This window comes from Peromyscus californicus, unplaced genomic scaffold (genome assembly GCF_007827085.1).
Source record: "Peromyscus californicus insignis strain IS unplaced genomic scaffold, ASM782708v3 Scaffold_5__1_contigs__length_169319896, whole genome shotgun sequence".
NCBI classification, from domain to species: Eukaryota; Metazoa; Chordata; class Mammalia; order Rodentia; family Cricetidae; genus Peromyscus; species Peromyscus californicus.
In genome coordinates this window covers 43,151,702-43,164,347 of record NW_026294573.1, presented here as the reverse complement: position 1 = coordinate 43,164,347, position 12,646 = coordinate 43,151,702, and the positions used below count along the sequence as shown (strand labels likewise).

The window sequence follows — 12,646 nt, the reverse complement described above, 5'->3', positions numbered from 1 at the left end:
TTTAAAGGGCAAAGGAGAAAACAATTCGATTTAGAGGGAGGTAGAACAGCTGACTTAAGAGTTCATATCACAACTGTAGGATTTTGGAGCCTCTTCCCACCTTAGTCTATCTAGTCCACCCTCATTTTTACATATGAGAAAAAGAAGAGTGGTGTTATTCTTGAAGCCAGAATTACTAGCAAATAAACTAAAAGGAAGATTTCTGGGTTGGAGAAGTAGCTCAGAGTTTGATTTCTCATTACTAAATGAAACTGGGGTAATTCCAACATTCTGGAGGTTGAGGCAGGAGAATTAGAAGTTCAAGATCTTTCTCACCTAGTAAGTTGAAGACCAGCTTGGGCTACACAATATTCTTGTCTCATTAAAAGGAAGGAAGGAAGGGAGGGAGGAAGGAAGGAAGGGAGGAAGGAAGGAAGGCAGGCTTCAACAGAATGAAGGAAGAATTTGTGTCATCTAGAACAGGTATATTTAGGAAGGAATGAGATCTCTGTTAAATATACAAACATTCAAATTGAAGTTTAATGACTACCTGTATGTTATTGTTTAGTTTTTGAGACAGGTGTTACTGTGTATCCTTGGCTGGCCTGGACTCTATGTAGATCTGGTTAGTTTCACACTCAGAGACCCATCTGAGTGCTGGGATTAAAGACCTGCACTATGACTCCCAGGCACCTGCAAGTTTTGCTGTACAAAATAGCTTTATCTTTCAGGCTTACAGATTTTCCAAAACTGTCCTATAAATTTAGGATAAAGAAAGACTTTTTTTTTTTTTTTTGGAGACCGGATTTCTCTGTGTAGTCCTAGCTGTCCTGTAGCCCAGGCTGGCCTTAAACCCAGAGATCCACCTGCCTCTGCCTCCCAAGTGCTGGGATTAAAGGCGTATACAACCATGGCCTGGCAAGAAAGGCTCTTTAAAAAAAATTTTTTTTCGTGACAGGGTTTCCTCTGCGTAGCATTGGCCACCCTGGAACTTGGTCTGTAAACCAGGCTGGCCTCCAGCTCAAAGATTCACCTGCCCCTGCCTCCTGAGTGCTGGGATAAAAGACATGTGCCACTACTGCCCAGCTAAAGTTTTTAAAAAATTATTTTTAGTTATGTATATATTTGTATGTAAGGGTATGGGTATGTGCACAAGAATGCAAGTGCCTGTGGAGTCAGATTCCCTTGGAGCTGCGGTTATATATAGACCATCATAAGCTACCGGATATGGGTGTTGGGAAGTGATCGCAGGTATTTCAGAAGAGCAGTATGCATGCACTCTGTTTTTTTTCCTCGAGACAGGGTTTCTCTGTATAGTTTTGGTGCCTGTCCTGGAGCTTGCTCTGTAGACTAGGCTGGCCTTGAACTCACAGTGCTGGGATTAAAGGTGTGCACCACCATCACCCGGCCTTAATTTTTTTTGTTTTTGTTTTATGCATGCACTCTTAACTACTGAGCCATCTCCTCAGTCCCTAAAGGATGTTTTTAAAAGAAATGTGTATTTTATGGGCTGTGTATGGTGGTGTACACCTTTAATCCCTTCACTTGGGAGGCAAAAGCAGGTGACTCTCTGTGAGTTTGAGGCCAGCCCAGTCTACATACGGATTCAAAAAGCCAAAAATCAAAGACAAAATATATTTGTAAAATATTTATTCATCTTATTTTATGTGTGAGTGTTTTGCCTGCATGTATTTATGAGTAGCAGATGTGTGTGTTTGCTGCCCTCAGAGATCAGGAGAGGGCACTGGATCTCTTGGAACTAGAGTTATGGATGACTGTGAACCACCATGGGAATGCTGGGAATCAAACTCAGGTCGTCTGGAAGAACAGTATGTACTCTTGAATGCCGAGTAGGGAGCACATATAGGGAGCACACTAGGCAAGCAGTCTGATACTGAACTACACTTCAAGCCCTAAACTTTTCTTCATAACTAAGCTACTCCTGGTATGTCATTTTAGTAACAAAAGCTGAATAATATAGTTCTATTATCTAAGAAGAGAACAAATATAAGTATTGATCCATTAGGCAATTGTATTTCTCATTTGGTAGGACAGAATAAGACTTCTTCTGCAAGTAACTGTCATCTGGTAGGATGAAGTGGATGGAGTTCCTGGACCATCTAGATTGGAAGTCTAAATTTAAAACCTTAACTACATCCATGGGACTGTTCTTGAAAGTATTACAGAGAGGGTCACTTGAGTATTTTCACAGAGCAGCTAGAGATTTGTAATTTTTTCAGTAATCTATATATAGTTCAAAGCAAAGAACACAAAACTGGCATCCTAGTGGTGTCTGTGATTTACTTATGAACTTTGGCATTAATTAAGTCCTATATTTGCTCATTCATCTTGTCAGAATACCGGAATTATTTTTTTGTAATGATAAACAGGAGTATGAATGCCAAAATGTTCAACTCAATATGTAGGTACTGCAATACAAATACAAGTATTTTTTTTAAGATTATAATCTATTGGTATCAGACAGGTAAAATAATTGGGATTCAGAGATTGGAGAAAGAGCATCCAGTGGAATGCTTGTGTGTTCAGATTCAGCAAGTAAAGTTATGAGGGTAAAGGGTTATAGTGGTGCATGCCTGGAATCCTAAGATTTGGGAGGAGGTGAAGGAGTTCAAGATTATCTTCAGCTACATGTTTGAGATCCTGTCTCAAACAACAACGAAGAGTTGGGTTGGGTCTTGAGAAACAGGGAAGGGTGTTATCTGGAGGCACAGGGCAGAGGCACGGGACTCTCCCATCTGGCTGCAGCTTTGGTTTAGACTCAATATCTTCACACTCTAGACTAAATGCTGTCTTCTGAATCATAAACATGTATTTGGCACAAAACAGGTAATCCCTGAAGGTCTACCTCTTCCATTGAAGCCTCACTCATCTGGAATTTATCACATTCTCCTCTGTATTTGCCCAACCCTTTGTTCATATGATCTGTTGACTATAGGTTAATAAAACTACCTTCCTTGCTCTACAGTGAGCTTTCTGAGCAGCAGTCTGTGTGGTTTGTCTAGGCACTGAACTATGTTTTGCTTATACTAAGTAATCAGGAAATTTTTTTTCAATTGAATTTGGTCCAAGAACATTAATATTAGTGAGAAGCGTGTGGGTAATCGTTTTAAATGTGTCTATCACCTTTAAGTTTTCATTATTTCTTTTTTCCAGCACTGAAGATCAAACTCAGAGCCCTTTGCACACTAGGCAAGCACTCTTTTTTTTTTTTTTGTTGTTGTTATTTTGTTTTTTGAGACAAGGTTTCTCTTTGTAGTTTTGGTACCTGTCCTGGATCTCCATCTGTAGCCCAGGCTGGCCTCGAACTCAGAGATCTGCCTAGCTCTGCCTCCCAAGTGCTGGGATTAAAGTCGTGCACCACCGCTGCCCGGCTTTAGGCAAGCACTCTTACATTGAGCTGCTATATGCCTGATCCCCACCTCCCCCACCTTTTTGAGACAAGGTCTCAAGTACCAGGCTATCCTGGGACTCCCTCCCAAATTGGCCTCAAACTCAAGATCCACCTACCCTGCCTTTCTAACCCTCCTGGGATTAAAAGTGTGCTCTCCACCACACAGGTCATTTTTATTTTTAAAGAGCTCTTGCTCTGCTGGCTTTGAACTGATGATCCTCCTGCCTCAGCTTCCAGAGTGCTGAGATTACGGATATAAACCACCACACCTAACACCAGGGTTTCACTTTTGTTTCCTCTCCTCTTCCTTACCTTATCTCTCTGAAGTATGGACACATTTAAAAAGGTTTCAGATGAGAAAAGTCTGGATCTGTATTAGTTTGAAGTCATCCAGTTGATAACTGCCCAAACCTGGAAGGGCTGACTTGAAATCCAGGACTCTACCCAACGCTTGTGGGTCTGGAAGAGTCACAGACGGGGAGATGCACTTTCAGAGCATATTTTTCTCATCTGCAAATGGAAGCAATGATATCTATTGTCACAAGATCATTTTGAAGGTTAGGTGGATAAGTGTATGAAGTCCCTAGCTCGGTGCCTAGTACTAGGTTGACAATGCCTGGTCCCTTCTCACTAAGCTTATGTATGAGCTTTTGGGATTCAGATGGACAAATCAAGTAAGAGGCATTCAGTTCTGAGATGTAGTGGGAAGTCGATGAACTAGGCAGAGACAATTGCCTCTCTGTAGCCTTTTAGCTGTTCTGGCCTCTGAGTCATTAGAAAATTTGTCATTGCCTTGTAAATATTTAAGATTTAGCTGCTTCCCTTTATAAATCCCTACGTTTAGGGTGTCAGTACACTTTTCCTGCCTAGTGAATATCCGACTCAAGGATTGCAGTTTTGTGATTTGTCCAGCTCTGAGTGAAGTAGGAGCTTGGTCAAATAATCTCGAGGCTTGGGGTCATTAAAATAAACTAACAAAGCCTTCAAGTCTTCCATAAGTGTACATTTAAATGAGAGGGACCTCACACATTCTTTTAAAAAAAGGAAGAGGGAAGCCGTTCCTGGTAGTTGTTTCCTACGCCCACCCTGAAACTAAAGAAATGGTTTTCGAAATGTTTCTCATGCTCTCTGTGCTTTGTTATTCCTGAGGTGACGCAAAGCAGGGCTGGTGGCAAGGGTGAAGGGGTGGGGGGGCTTTCTCTCATAGCTCCCTCCCTGACGGTGCTCAGAAGCCAGGGATGATTGCGAAGAGTTCAACAACAACAACAACAACAACAAAAGGCACGGGCAGTCGGGCAGTGACAAGCCCGAGGCTGCACATCTCCCGCCTCCCCCTCGGGAACAGCTCGGAGACCAGCCCCTTTTCCCGCCCGGGGGGCCTCAGCAGAGCCGCCCGCAGCCCGGGGAGCCTGACGTGAGCGGCGCGACGACGGCGCACGCGACCCCGAGCTGGCGGGCGGCCTCGCGCCGCTCCCTGGCGTCGGCGTGCTGGACCGCAGGACCCTCTCCCTGCAGGCCAGCGCCAGCCCGCGGGCCGTGCGCGCGCGCGCGCGGGTCAGCGCCGACCCCTTCCCTCCTCCGGGGGGTGGGGTGGGGGGGGGAGACCCGGCCCGCCCCCAGCTCCGGGCGCCGACGGGAGCCCGCGCGCGCCCGCCCGCCCGCCCGCCCGCTCTCCTCAGCGCGGGTGTGTGCGCGCCGTCCTCCCACCGCCATCCCCTCCCCATTGTTTCCGGGCGACCGCCACGAGCCCCGGAGCGTAGCCCCTCCCCCCCGGCCCCCACTCCCGGCCTACCCCTCCCCCGCCCAGGTTTGACGGGTGCCTGGTGGAGCGGGGGGGATCCCCACAACTGAAGGGGAGGGCGCCCCTGAACCCGGCCCTGGGGAGGCTCAGCTCCGGGGCCTCCCAGCCCATCTCCTCCCACCCCTGCGGGGGACCCCAGTCAGTCAGGGGCGCGTCGCCGGCTCCCCTCCCCCTCCGGCCGGCGCCACCACTCGCCCTCAGCCCCCTCCCCTCAGCGGGTCCTCCTCTTTCTCTCGCTCCCTCCTCCTCCCCCTCCCCGTCCCTTCCCCCCCACAATGCAGTTCGCGGCGCGGCGGACATGGCGGTGGAGTCCTGAGCTCGTCGTGTCCTGGCCTCCATCGGCGGCGGCGGCGGCGGCGGCGGCGACGGCGGCGGCGGGGGCGGCGGCAGCGGCGGCGGCGGCGGCGGCGGGAGGCGGAGGGGGAGCCGGAGCCTCTGAGATGAGGAGGCGTCGCGCGCGCCTGTAGCTCGCGGGCCTCGCAGGTACGGAGCTTCGGGCCGCCGCGCTGCGCGGGCTGCCGAGGGGGTGTGCTCGGCCGAGCCGGGAGGCTCGCCCCCCACCTCCCGCGCTGGCCCCCCGCCCCGCTTCAGGTGCGGCGCCGCCCGCAGGTGTCGGGGCCGCGGGAGCGCGTCGCCGCCGCCCCCCTTTGGGGCCTGCCTGCCTGGCTCTGCCTTCTCGGGCTGGAACGGGCTTCAAGTGTCCCAGGGGGAAAGCGGAGGGAAGGAGGGAAGTAGAGACGGCGGCCTGGGCAGCCTGAGGAGGGTTTTGGGGGGGGGGGGCCGCCCGCCCGCCCGCCCGGGCCACCGAAACCTGTTGTAGACGGGCTAGGAGGATCTGAGTTAACGGGATCGGTCTAGCCTTGTCTTAGATCCGGTGTGTGTCTCTGTAATGTGCGCCTTTTCTTTCACCCTGTGTAGATGTCTGTCCGCACATGTAAACACACACACACACACACACACACACACACACACACACACACACACACACACACACACAAACAGTTGGGTGTTTTTTTTTTTTTTCTTTTTTCCTTTTCTTTTCTGGGCTCGTCCTTGTAGGGAGAAGGCAGAGGTAGGTTGGTGTGGATTTCGTTTCCTGATCGCCCGCCGTCTCTGTCGTCCCGTCCCCCCCCCCTCCCCCCCGCCCCCCAGTCGAATGGTGGTAATGCGCGCTTTTGACGTGGGTAACTGTGAGATTCGTATTTGTAAACAGACAGCACTTCCCCAGTGTGTCGCACGCCTCCGCAAGTGGTTTCTGATCCTTTTGATATCAGGATTACAAAAGAATGAGGTGGTTAGACCTCAAAGAAGCAGCGGGATTTCTAGTCAGTACCTGAATGGGATTAATTACTGTTATTTTAACGTTGGTTAAACATTTTTTTTTTTAGAAGAATATCAGACTTTAAATCAGACGATTCTTGTACTTTGTTGGAGATCTTAATTTCAGTATACCATGTTTCTTCATTTTGATACAAAAATAATTCCTTAAACATTTGGCATTCTACGATCTTTTGTAATCTTAGTGTCTAAAAATGCAATTTGAATTGTGTATTGTTGGCATGCATTTAGTAATTAGCTCGCTTAGGTCATATATCCTTTCATATCTGTAGACTTTCCTCGCTTCCTCCGCGTCCTTGTAGCAGGAACATGTTTAAAACACTTGGTGAAACAGCATATCTTGTTCCTTTTAAAAGGAATAACTACTAGCTAATAAAATTGGATAATCCCAAGTGGATCTGATAATTTAGAGAAAATGCCATTCCCAATTGTTGAATTCTGGGAAGGTTTAAATAAAAATGTTGTCTGTATACATTAACATTTTCTTTACTCAGAGCCTATGTGTATCCCCTTAGAAATATAGTGCACACTGCATCCTACTACTTAGTCACAACTTGTAAAACTATGAAATATTGTTTTATATAGCTTTACTTACGAAAACTCACTAGAGTACAGTGTGCCCTGTGATGCCTTTATAAACAAATTATACAGAGGATTTAAAAACCATATATATTGGGGAAGATAAGTTTAAGTGTTTCTTGTTTTAAAAAATTATTATAAACAAAAAGAAAGTTACCCCAAACTCTTAGATAAGTTGCATAGTTTCATTTGGCTAGTGTAGAAAATGAAAAAAAAAGTAAGGCTTCCTTTAAAGAATCTAAAAGTGGAAGTGAAAGTGAACGACATTTCATGTTTTAAGTATTGTGAACATGTAACCACAAAGAAAGTCAACAGATATTATCAGAAACATATAAACATGCTTCAAATTGTAAACTCTAATCCCTAGAATTACATCTGATTTTGTTAATTTAGTTAGAATAGTACTTTGCCTTTAAAATTTAGGCTTTAAAATGAAATTTTATGACTGCAATTATAAATATTCCTATTTTATAAGAAAGTGCTTAATGATATATATATATCATATATATATATATATTTGGTTTTTCAAGACAGAGTTTCTCTGTATAGCTTTGTGCCTTTCCTGGATCTCACTCTGCAGACCAGACTGGCCTCGAACTCACAAAGATCTGCCTGTCTCTGCCTCCCGAGTGCTTGGATTAAAGGCGTGCACCACCACTGCCCGGCCATTTAAAGATGATTTTTATTTACTCTGATAGCATGTTCATTTTAGTAAAGGTAATTAGAGAACTTTCTTTTTTTAACCTCAAAATTAACCTTGACATACATAAGTGTTGATTATATTGTGTTCTTTATAGAATCAAGTAAGGATCTGTGGATAGAAAAAAATGTTTGATTTTATTGACTATGAAAAGATTTGGTTTCAGGGAAACAAAACATTCAAGACTTAATTTGTAAACATTGATGCTAATAAAATTATCACCATTTTTAGCTGTGTGTAGTGTTACCTGACTTAATTCCAGTGCTTGGAGGCAGAGGCAGGTGGATCTCTGTGGGTTTAAGAGCAGCTTGGTTTACATAGTGCGTTCCAGGCTCGCCAGGGAGGCATAGTGAGATTCAATTTAAAAGACAAACAAACAAACAAAAATTCCAAGTCACAGAAGCCCACAAAAACCCACAAACAAACAAATGAATATTTGGATGTAACAGAATTAAGTTAGATGTTTTCTTTTCCAGGTAAAATTGCAAATGTTTGATTAATAAAATGTTAAGAAAATTGGTGTCATCTGTAGTTAGAAGTATGTTTTTTTAAAAACAAAAACTAGGATTCAGGATCTAGCTGAGTGGTAGTGCACTTGGTGTATGAAGCCCTGGGTGTAATCTCCAGCATAACACCCAAACATACACAGAAAGATCAAACAGTTCTGTGAAGACCTAAAGCAGGCAACCCAAGGGACACTGTAGTTTGTAGTTCCCAGTAGGATATGTGGATTTAAAAAAAAACAAAACAATAATGTAGAGGACTTAGGAAAGCTTACATACTTCTAAATTAATTGTTTTAGGTCTAGAATCCCAGGGAAGTTTAAAAACCAGCATGTCCCAAGTGCTTCTTCAATCCTCAAAAAAAAAAAAAAAAAAGAAAAGATACCTAAATGCATATATTAACAATTCAAACTTTTTCATTGAATTAATAGTTTCAACATTATATTCATATAAAATTTTCTTATTGTATGTCAATAATCTGTGTATTTAAGGAGAGGAAAAAATTTATTAGACTACTTATTCTCTTTCTAGGCACTGTACTAAGACTTTATGTACTTTTTTTGCTTGATTACCTAAAACCTATGAAAACTGTTTATATAACGAGGAATCTGTGACTTACAGAAGTTGAGTTATTTGCTGAAGAACATGGAGTAACAAATTTCAAAGCAGATCTCTATTCCATATGTGTGTGTGTGTGTGTGTGTGTGTGTGTGTGTGTGTGTGTGTGTGTGTGTCATTTGCTTATCAGATCTAGTGAATATTTTCTCAGTTTTATAAAAGAAAACCGCGTAAGGTTGGTATTTATTCATTCAGTCATTTACTTTAACATTTCTATTTGTGCTCTATACTAAGACAAGTTTTGAAAAAAACTTTAAATCTTTAATTGAGATCACCATGTGGCAATGTTTTGAGCTGTGATTAGAAATGTTTTGTGACTTCTACTTCAGTGGTTTTTTTTTCCACTTGACTTTCTTACTAATAGAGTCTATGACCTGTAAGGAAGTTTTTCATTCTTTTGACTTGGAATAACTTACAATTTTCAAGTTTAGCACTAGAAAGCAGTAGGTTAGGACACTGGGAACTGTGAGTTAGTTGCAAGAGGAAAACTATGCAAGCTTAGTGTTCACCTGTAAATATGAGTAAAGACTAACTCTGTACAAAACATCTTGTACTTAAAAAAATCTAGGGAAGGCTGGTGGGCTGGCTCAGTGGGTAAAGGTGTTTACTGCCACTTCTGACAACCTGAGTATGATCCCCAGGATACGTGTGATACACAGGAGAGAATCAAGTTCTGAAAGTTGTCCTCTGAGCTCCATTCTTGTGCTGTGGCACATGCATGTACACACACACACACACACACACACACACACACACACACACACACACACCTAATTTTAAGAAACCAGGGAGAAGTTAGTGTAAAACATATGTAAGACTCTGGGTTTAGTCCCTTTCATTGAAGGAAAAAGCAAATGATATTTTCTATTAATTATACAAGTCTCATAATTTTAATTGATACTTGATATATAGAGAAAGAGAGTTCATAGTACTTTGTACATGTTACTATCTCAATATCTTAGAAAATTAACTCAGGCCTCACAACCATCTTTTATATTACTCTCATTTACAGGTGAGGAAAGGAGATATAGAAGAGTTAAGTACAAAATCTCACATCTAGTTTGCAGCAGAGTTGGGATTTGATCTGAGACTGTCCTAGAGCCAGAGTGCCTCACCAGTACGCCATGTTATGAGTGTCACATGTAGTGTGTAAAGTGTGTTCTGTATAGTCACAAGGCGTCTAAAATTTTTTGTAAGTACAGAAAGTATGAATTATACAGAATAAATAAACCTAATTGAATTTTATTTGTTAGTCACTGTAAATTAAATGATTTTGATTGTTCAAATCAGCTACTCATTAAGTGCAAGTCATGTGTAGATTTTTAGAGTACTCAGTGGTAATCAAACTATGGGGGACACACACACACACACACACACACACACACACAAAGGATTTCTTTCTTTCTTTCTTTCTTTTTTTTTAAAGACAGGATCTCACTGTGTAGCCCAGCCTCAGATTCAGATCCACCTGTCTCTGTCTCTGCCTCCAGAGTGCTGGAATTAAAGGCGTGTACTATCATACTCAGCTGGTTTATTTTATTTTTAACTTACATGTATCTGTGTAGGTATGTGCACAGAAATGTGGGTACCTGAGGATGCCACAAGAGGGCTTCAGATTCCCTGGAACTCAAGTTACAAGCAGTTAAAGCTACTTGGCTGGGAACTGAGCTATCACTTCAGCCCACATTTTTTTTTCAATAGCTTGCATTTTTAAAATTTGTATAACCCCCATGCCTGGCTAGCTTTCAGTTTTGTTTTGTTTTGTTTTTTTTTGGTTTTTCGAGACAGGGTTTCTCTGTGTAGCTTTGCGCCTTTCCTGGAACTCACTTGGTAGCCCAGGCTGGCCTCGAACTCACAAGATCCGCCGGCCTCTGCCTCCCGAGTGCTGGGATTAAAGAGCTCTCAGTTTTTTAAAGAATCAATCAATCTCTCTCTCTCTTGTGTGTGTGTGTGTGTGTCTGTGTGTGTGTGTCGTGTAGGTTAGGGGACAACTTGTGGAAGTCAGTTCTTGCCTTCCACTCTGTGGGTTCTAGGGATTGAAGTCAGGTTGTCAAGCTTGGTGGCAAGCACCTTTACCTGCTGAGCCATCATCCTGTTCCTATGGACACATCCTGTGAAGGGTCTTAGAGTCAAACTGTTCTAAAAAATAATGCATGTATTTATTGTGTATACCTGCTGTAATGCATGTATGGAGGTCAGAGACAACTTGTGGGAGTTGGTGGTTTACTTCCATTGTGTGGGGCCAAGGGACCGAACTGAGGCCTTTGGCTGGGCAGCAAACACCTTTACCATTTAAGTCATCTTGCCTACCCTCAAAACTGATTTTGTAATAATATTGATACAGTATCTTTTCCTCCCTTTTTCTACTGTACCATACTGCAGTATCTACGTGATCCGTGAAATTCTATGCTCTGATGGCTAACGGAATGTACCCTCCTTGATATATTTGTAGTACCATAACATTTACCTTTTTTTTTTTTTTTTTTTTTTTTTTTTCTTTTTTTTCAAGACAGGGTTTCTCTGTGTAGCTTTGCGCCTTTCCTGGAACTCACTTGGTAGACCAGGCTGGCCTCGAACTCACAGAGATCCACCTGCCTCTGCCTCCCGAGTGCTGGGATTAAAGGCGTGCGCCACCACCGCCCGGCAACATTTACCTTTTAAAAACCCAATTCAGCCGGGGCGGTGGTGGCGCACGCCTTTAATCCCAGCACTCGGGAGGCAGAGCCAGGCGGATCTCTGTGAGTTCGAGGCCAGCCTGGTTTCCAAAGCGAGTTCCAGGAAAGGCGCAAAGCTACACAGAGAAACCCTGTCTCGAAAAAACCAAAAAAAAAAAAAACAAAAAAAAAAAAAAACCCAATTCAGCCAGGTGATGGTGGTGCACATCTTTAATCCCAGCACTCGGGAGGCAAAAGCAGGTGGATCTCTGAGTTCGAGGCCAACCTGGTCACCAGAGCGAGTTCCAGGACAGCCAGGGCTACACAGAGAAACCCTGTCTTGAGGAAAAAAACATAAATAAATGAATAAATACCCAGTTCATGGGATTGAAGAGATGGCTCAGTGAATAAGAGAGTTTACTGTTCTGGGGGACTCAAGTTCAGTTCCAATCACCCATATCAGTGGGCTCACAACCACCTGTAATTCCAGGTCCGTGGGATCAGTGCCCTCTTCTGGCCTCCTCTAGTACTGCACTCGTGTGTGTGTGTGTGTGTGTGTGTGTGTGTGTGTGTGTGTGTGTGTGTGTGTGTGTGTGTGTGTTTAATTACTAAACTGGGCTTGATCTCACAGAGACCCTCCTGCCTCTGCCTCCTTAGGGCTGTGATTAAAGGTGTGCGCCACCACCACTTATGTTTTCCTTTCAATTCACCTGTGTTGCTTTCATGTTTTAGCTTTTATGAATAATGCAACATGGAAATACAGATGTATCTTCTAGAGTCCTTTCTTTGCTTTTGGTTCTTTTGGGTATATACCCAAAAGTGAAATTGCTAGATTTATATAGTGTTAGTCATTTCTCTGTATTGGAACAAATACATGAGATAATTAATCTAGAAGAAGAAATATTTTATTTTAGTTCACAGTTTTAGAATTTCAGTTCTTGATCTGTTGCTTTGAGCCTATGGGGAGACAGCATACTGTATCAACAATATGCTGTAAAACTTCATAGTAAGAGAAGGAAGGTGCTGGTATCTTACCTTTTCTTTAAGAACCATATCATCAGC

At 43.6% G+C, this 12,646-nt stretch overlaps 1 protein-coding gene across 1 annotated transcript in view; it reads left to right on the top strand.

Annotated features, from left to right (window-relative positions):
* Window positions 1-5,567: 5,567 nt before the first annotated feature.
* Tut4 (terminal uridylyl transferase 4) overlaps window positions 5,568-12,646 on the top strand; it is a 115,869-nt gene continuing 108,790 nt past the window's right edge. Inside the window, 1 exon segment of the mRNA XM_052718330.1 lies at window positions 5,568-5,675. The gene's annotated coding sequence lies outside the window, so the exon portion shown is untranslated.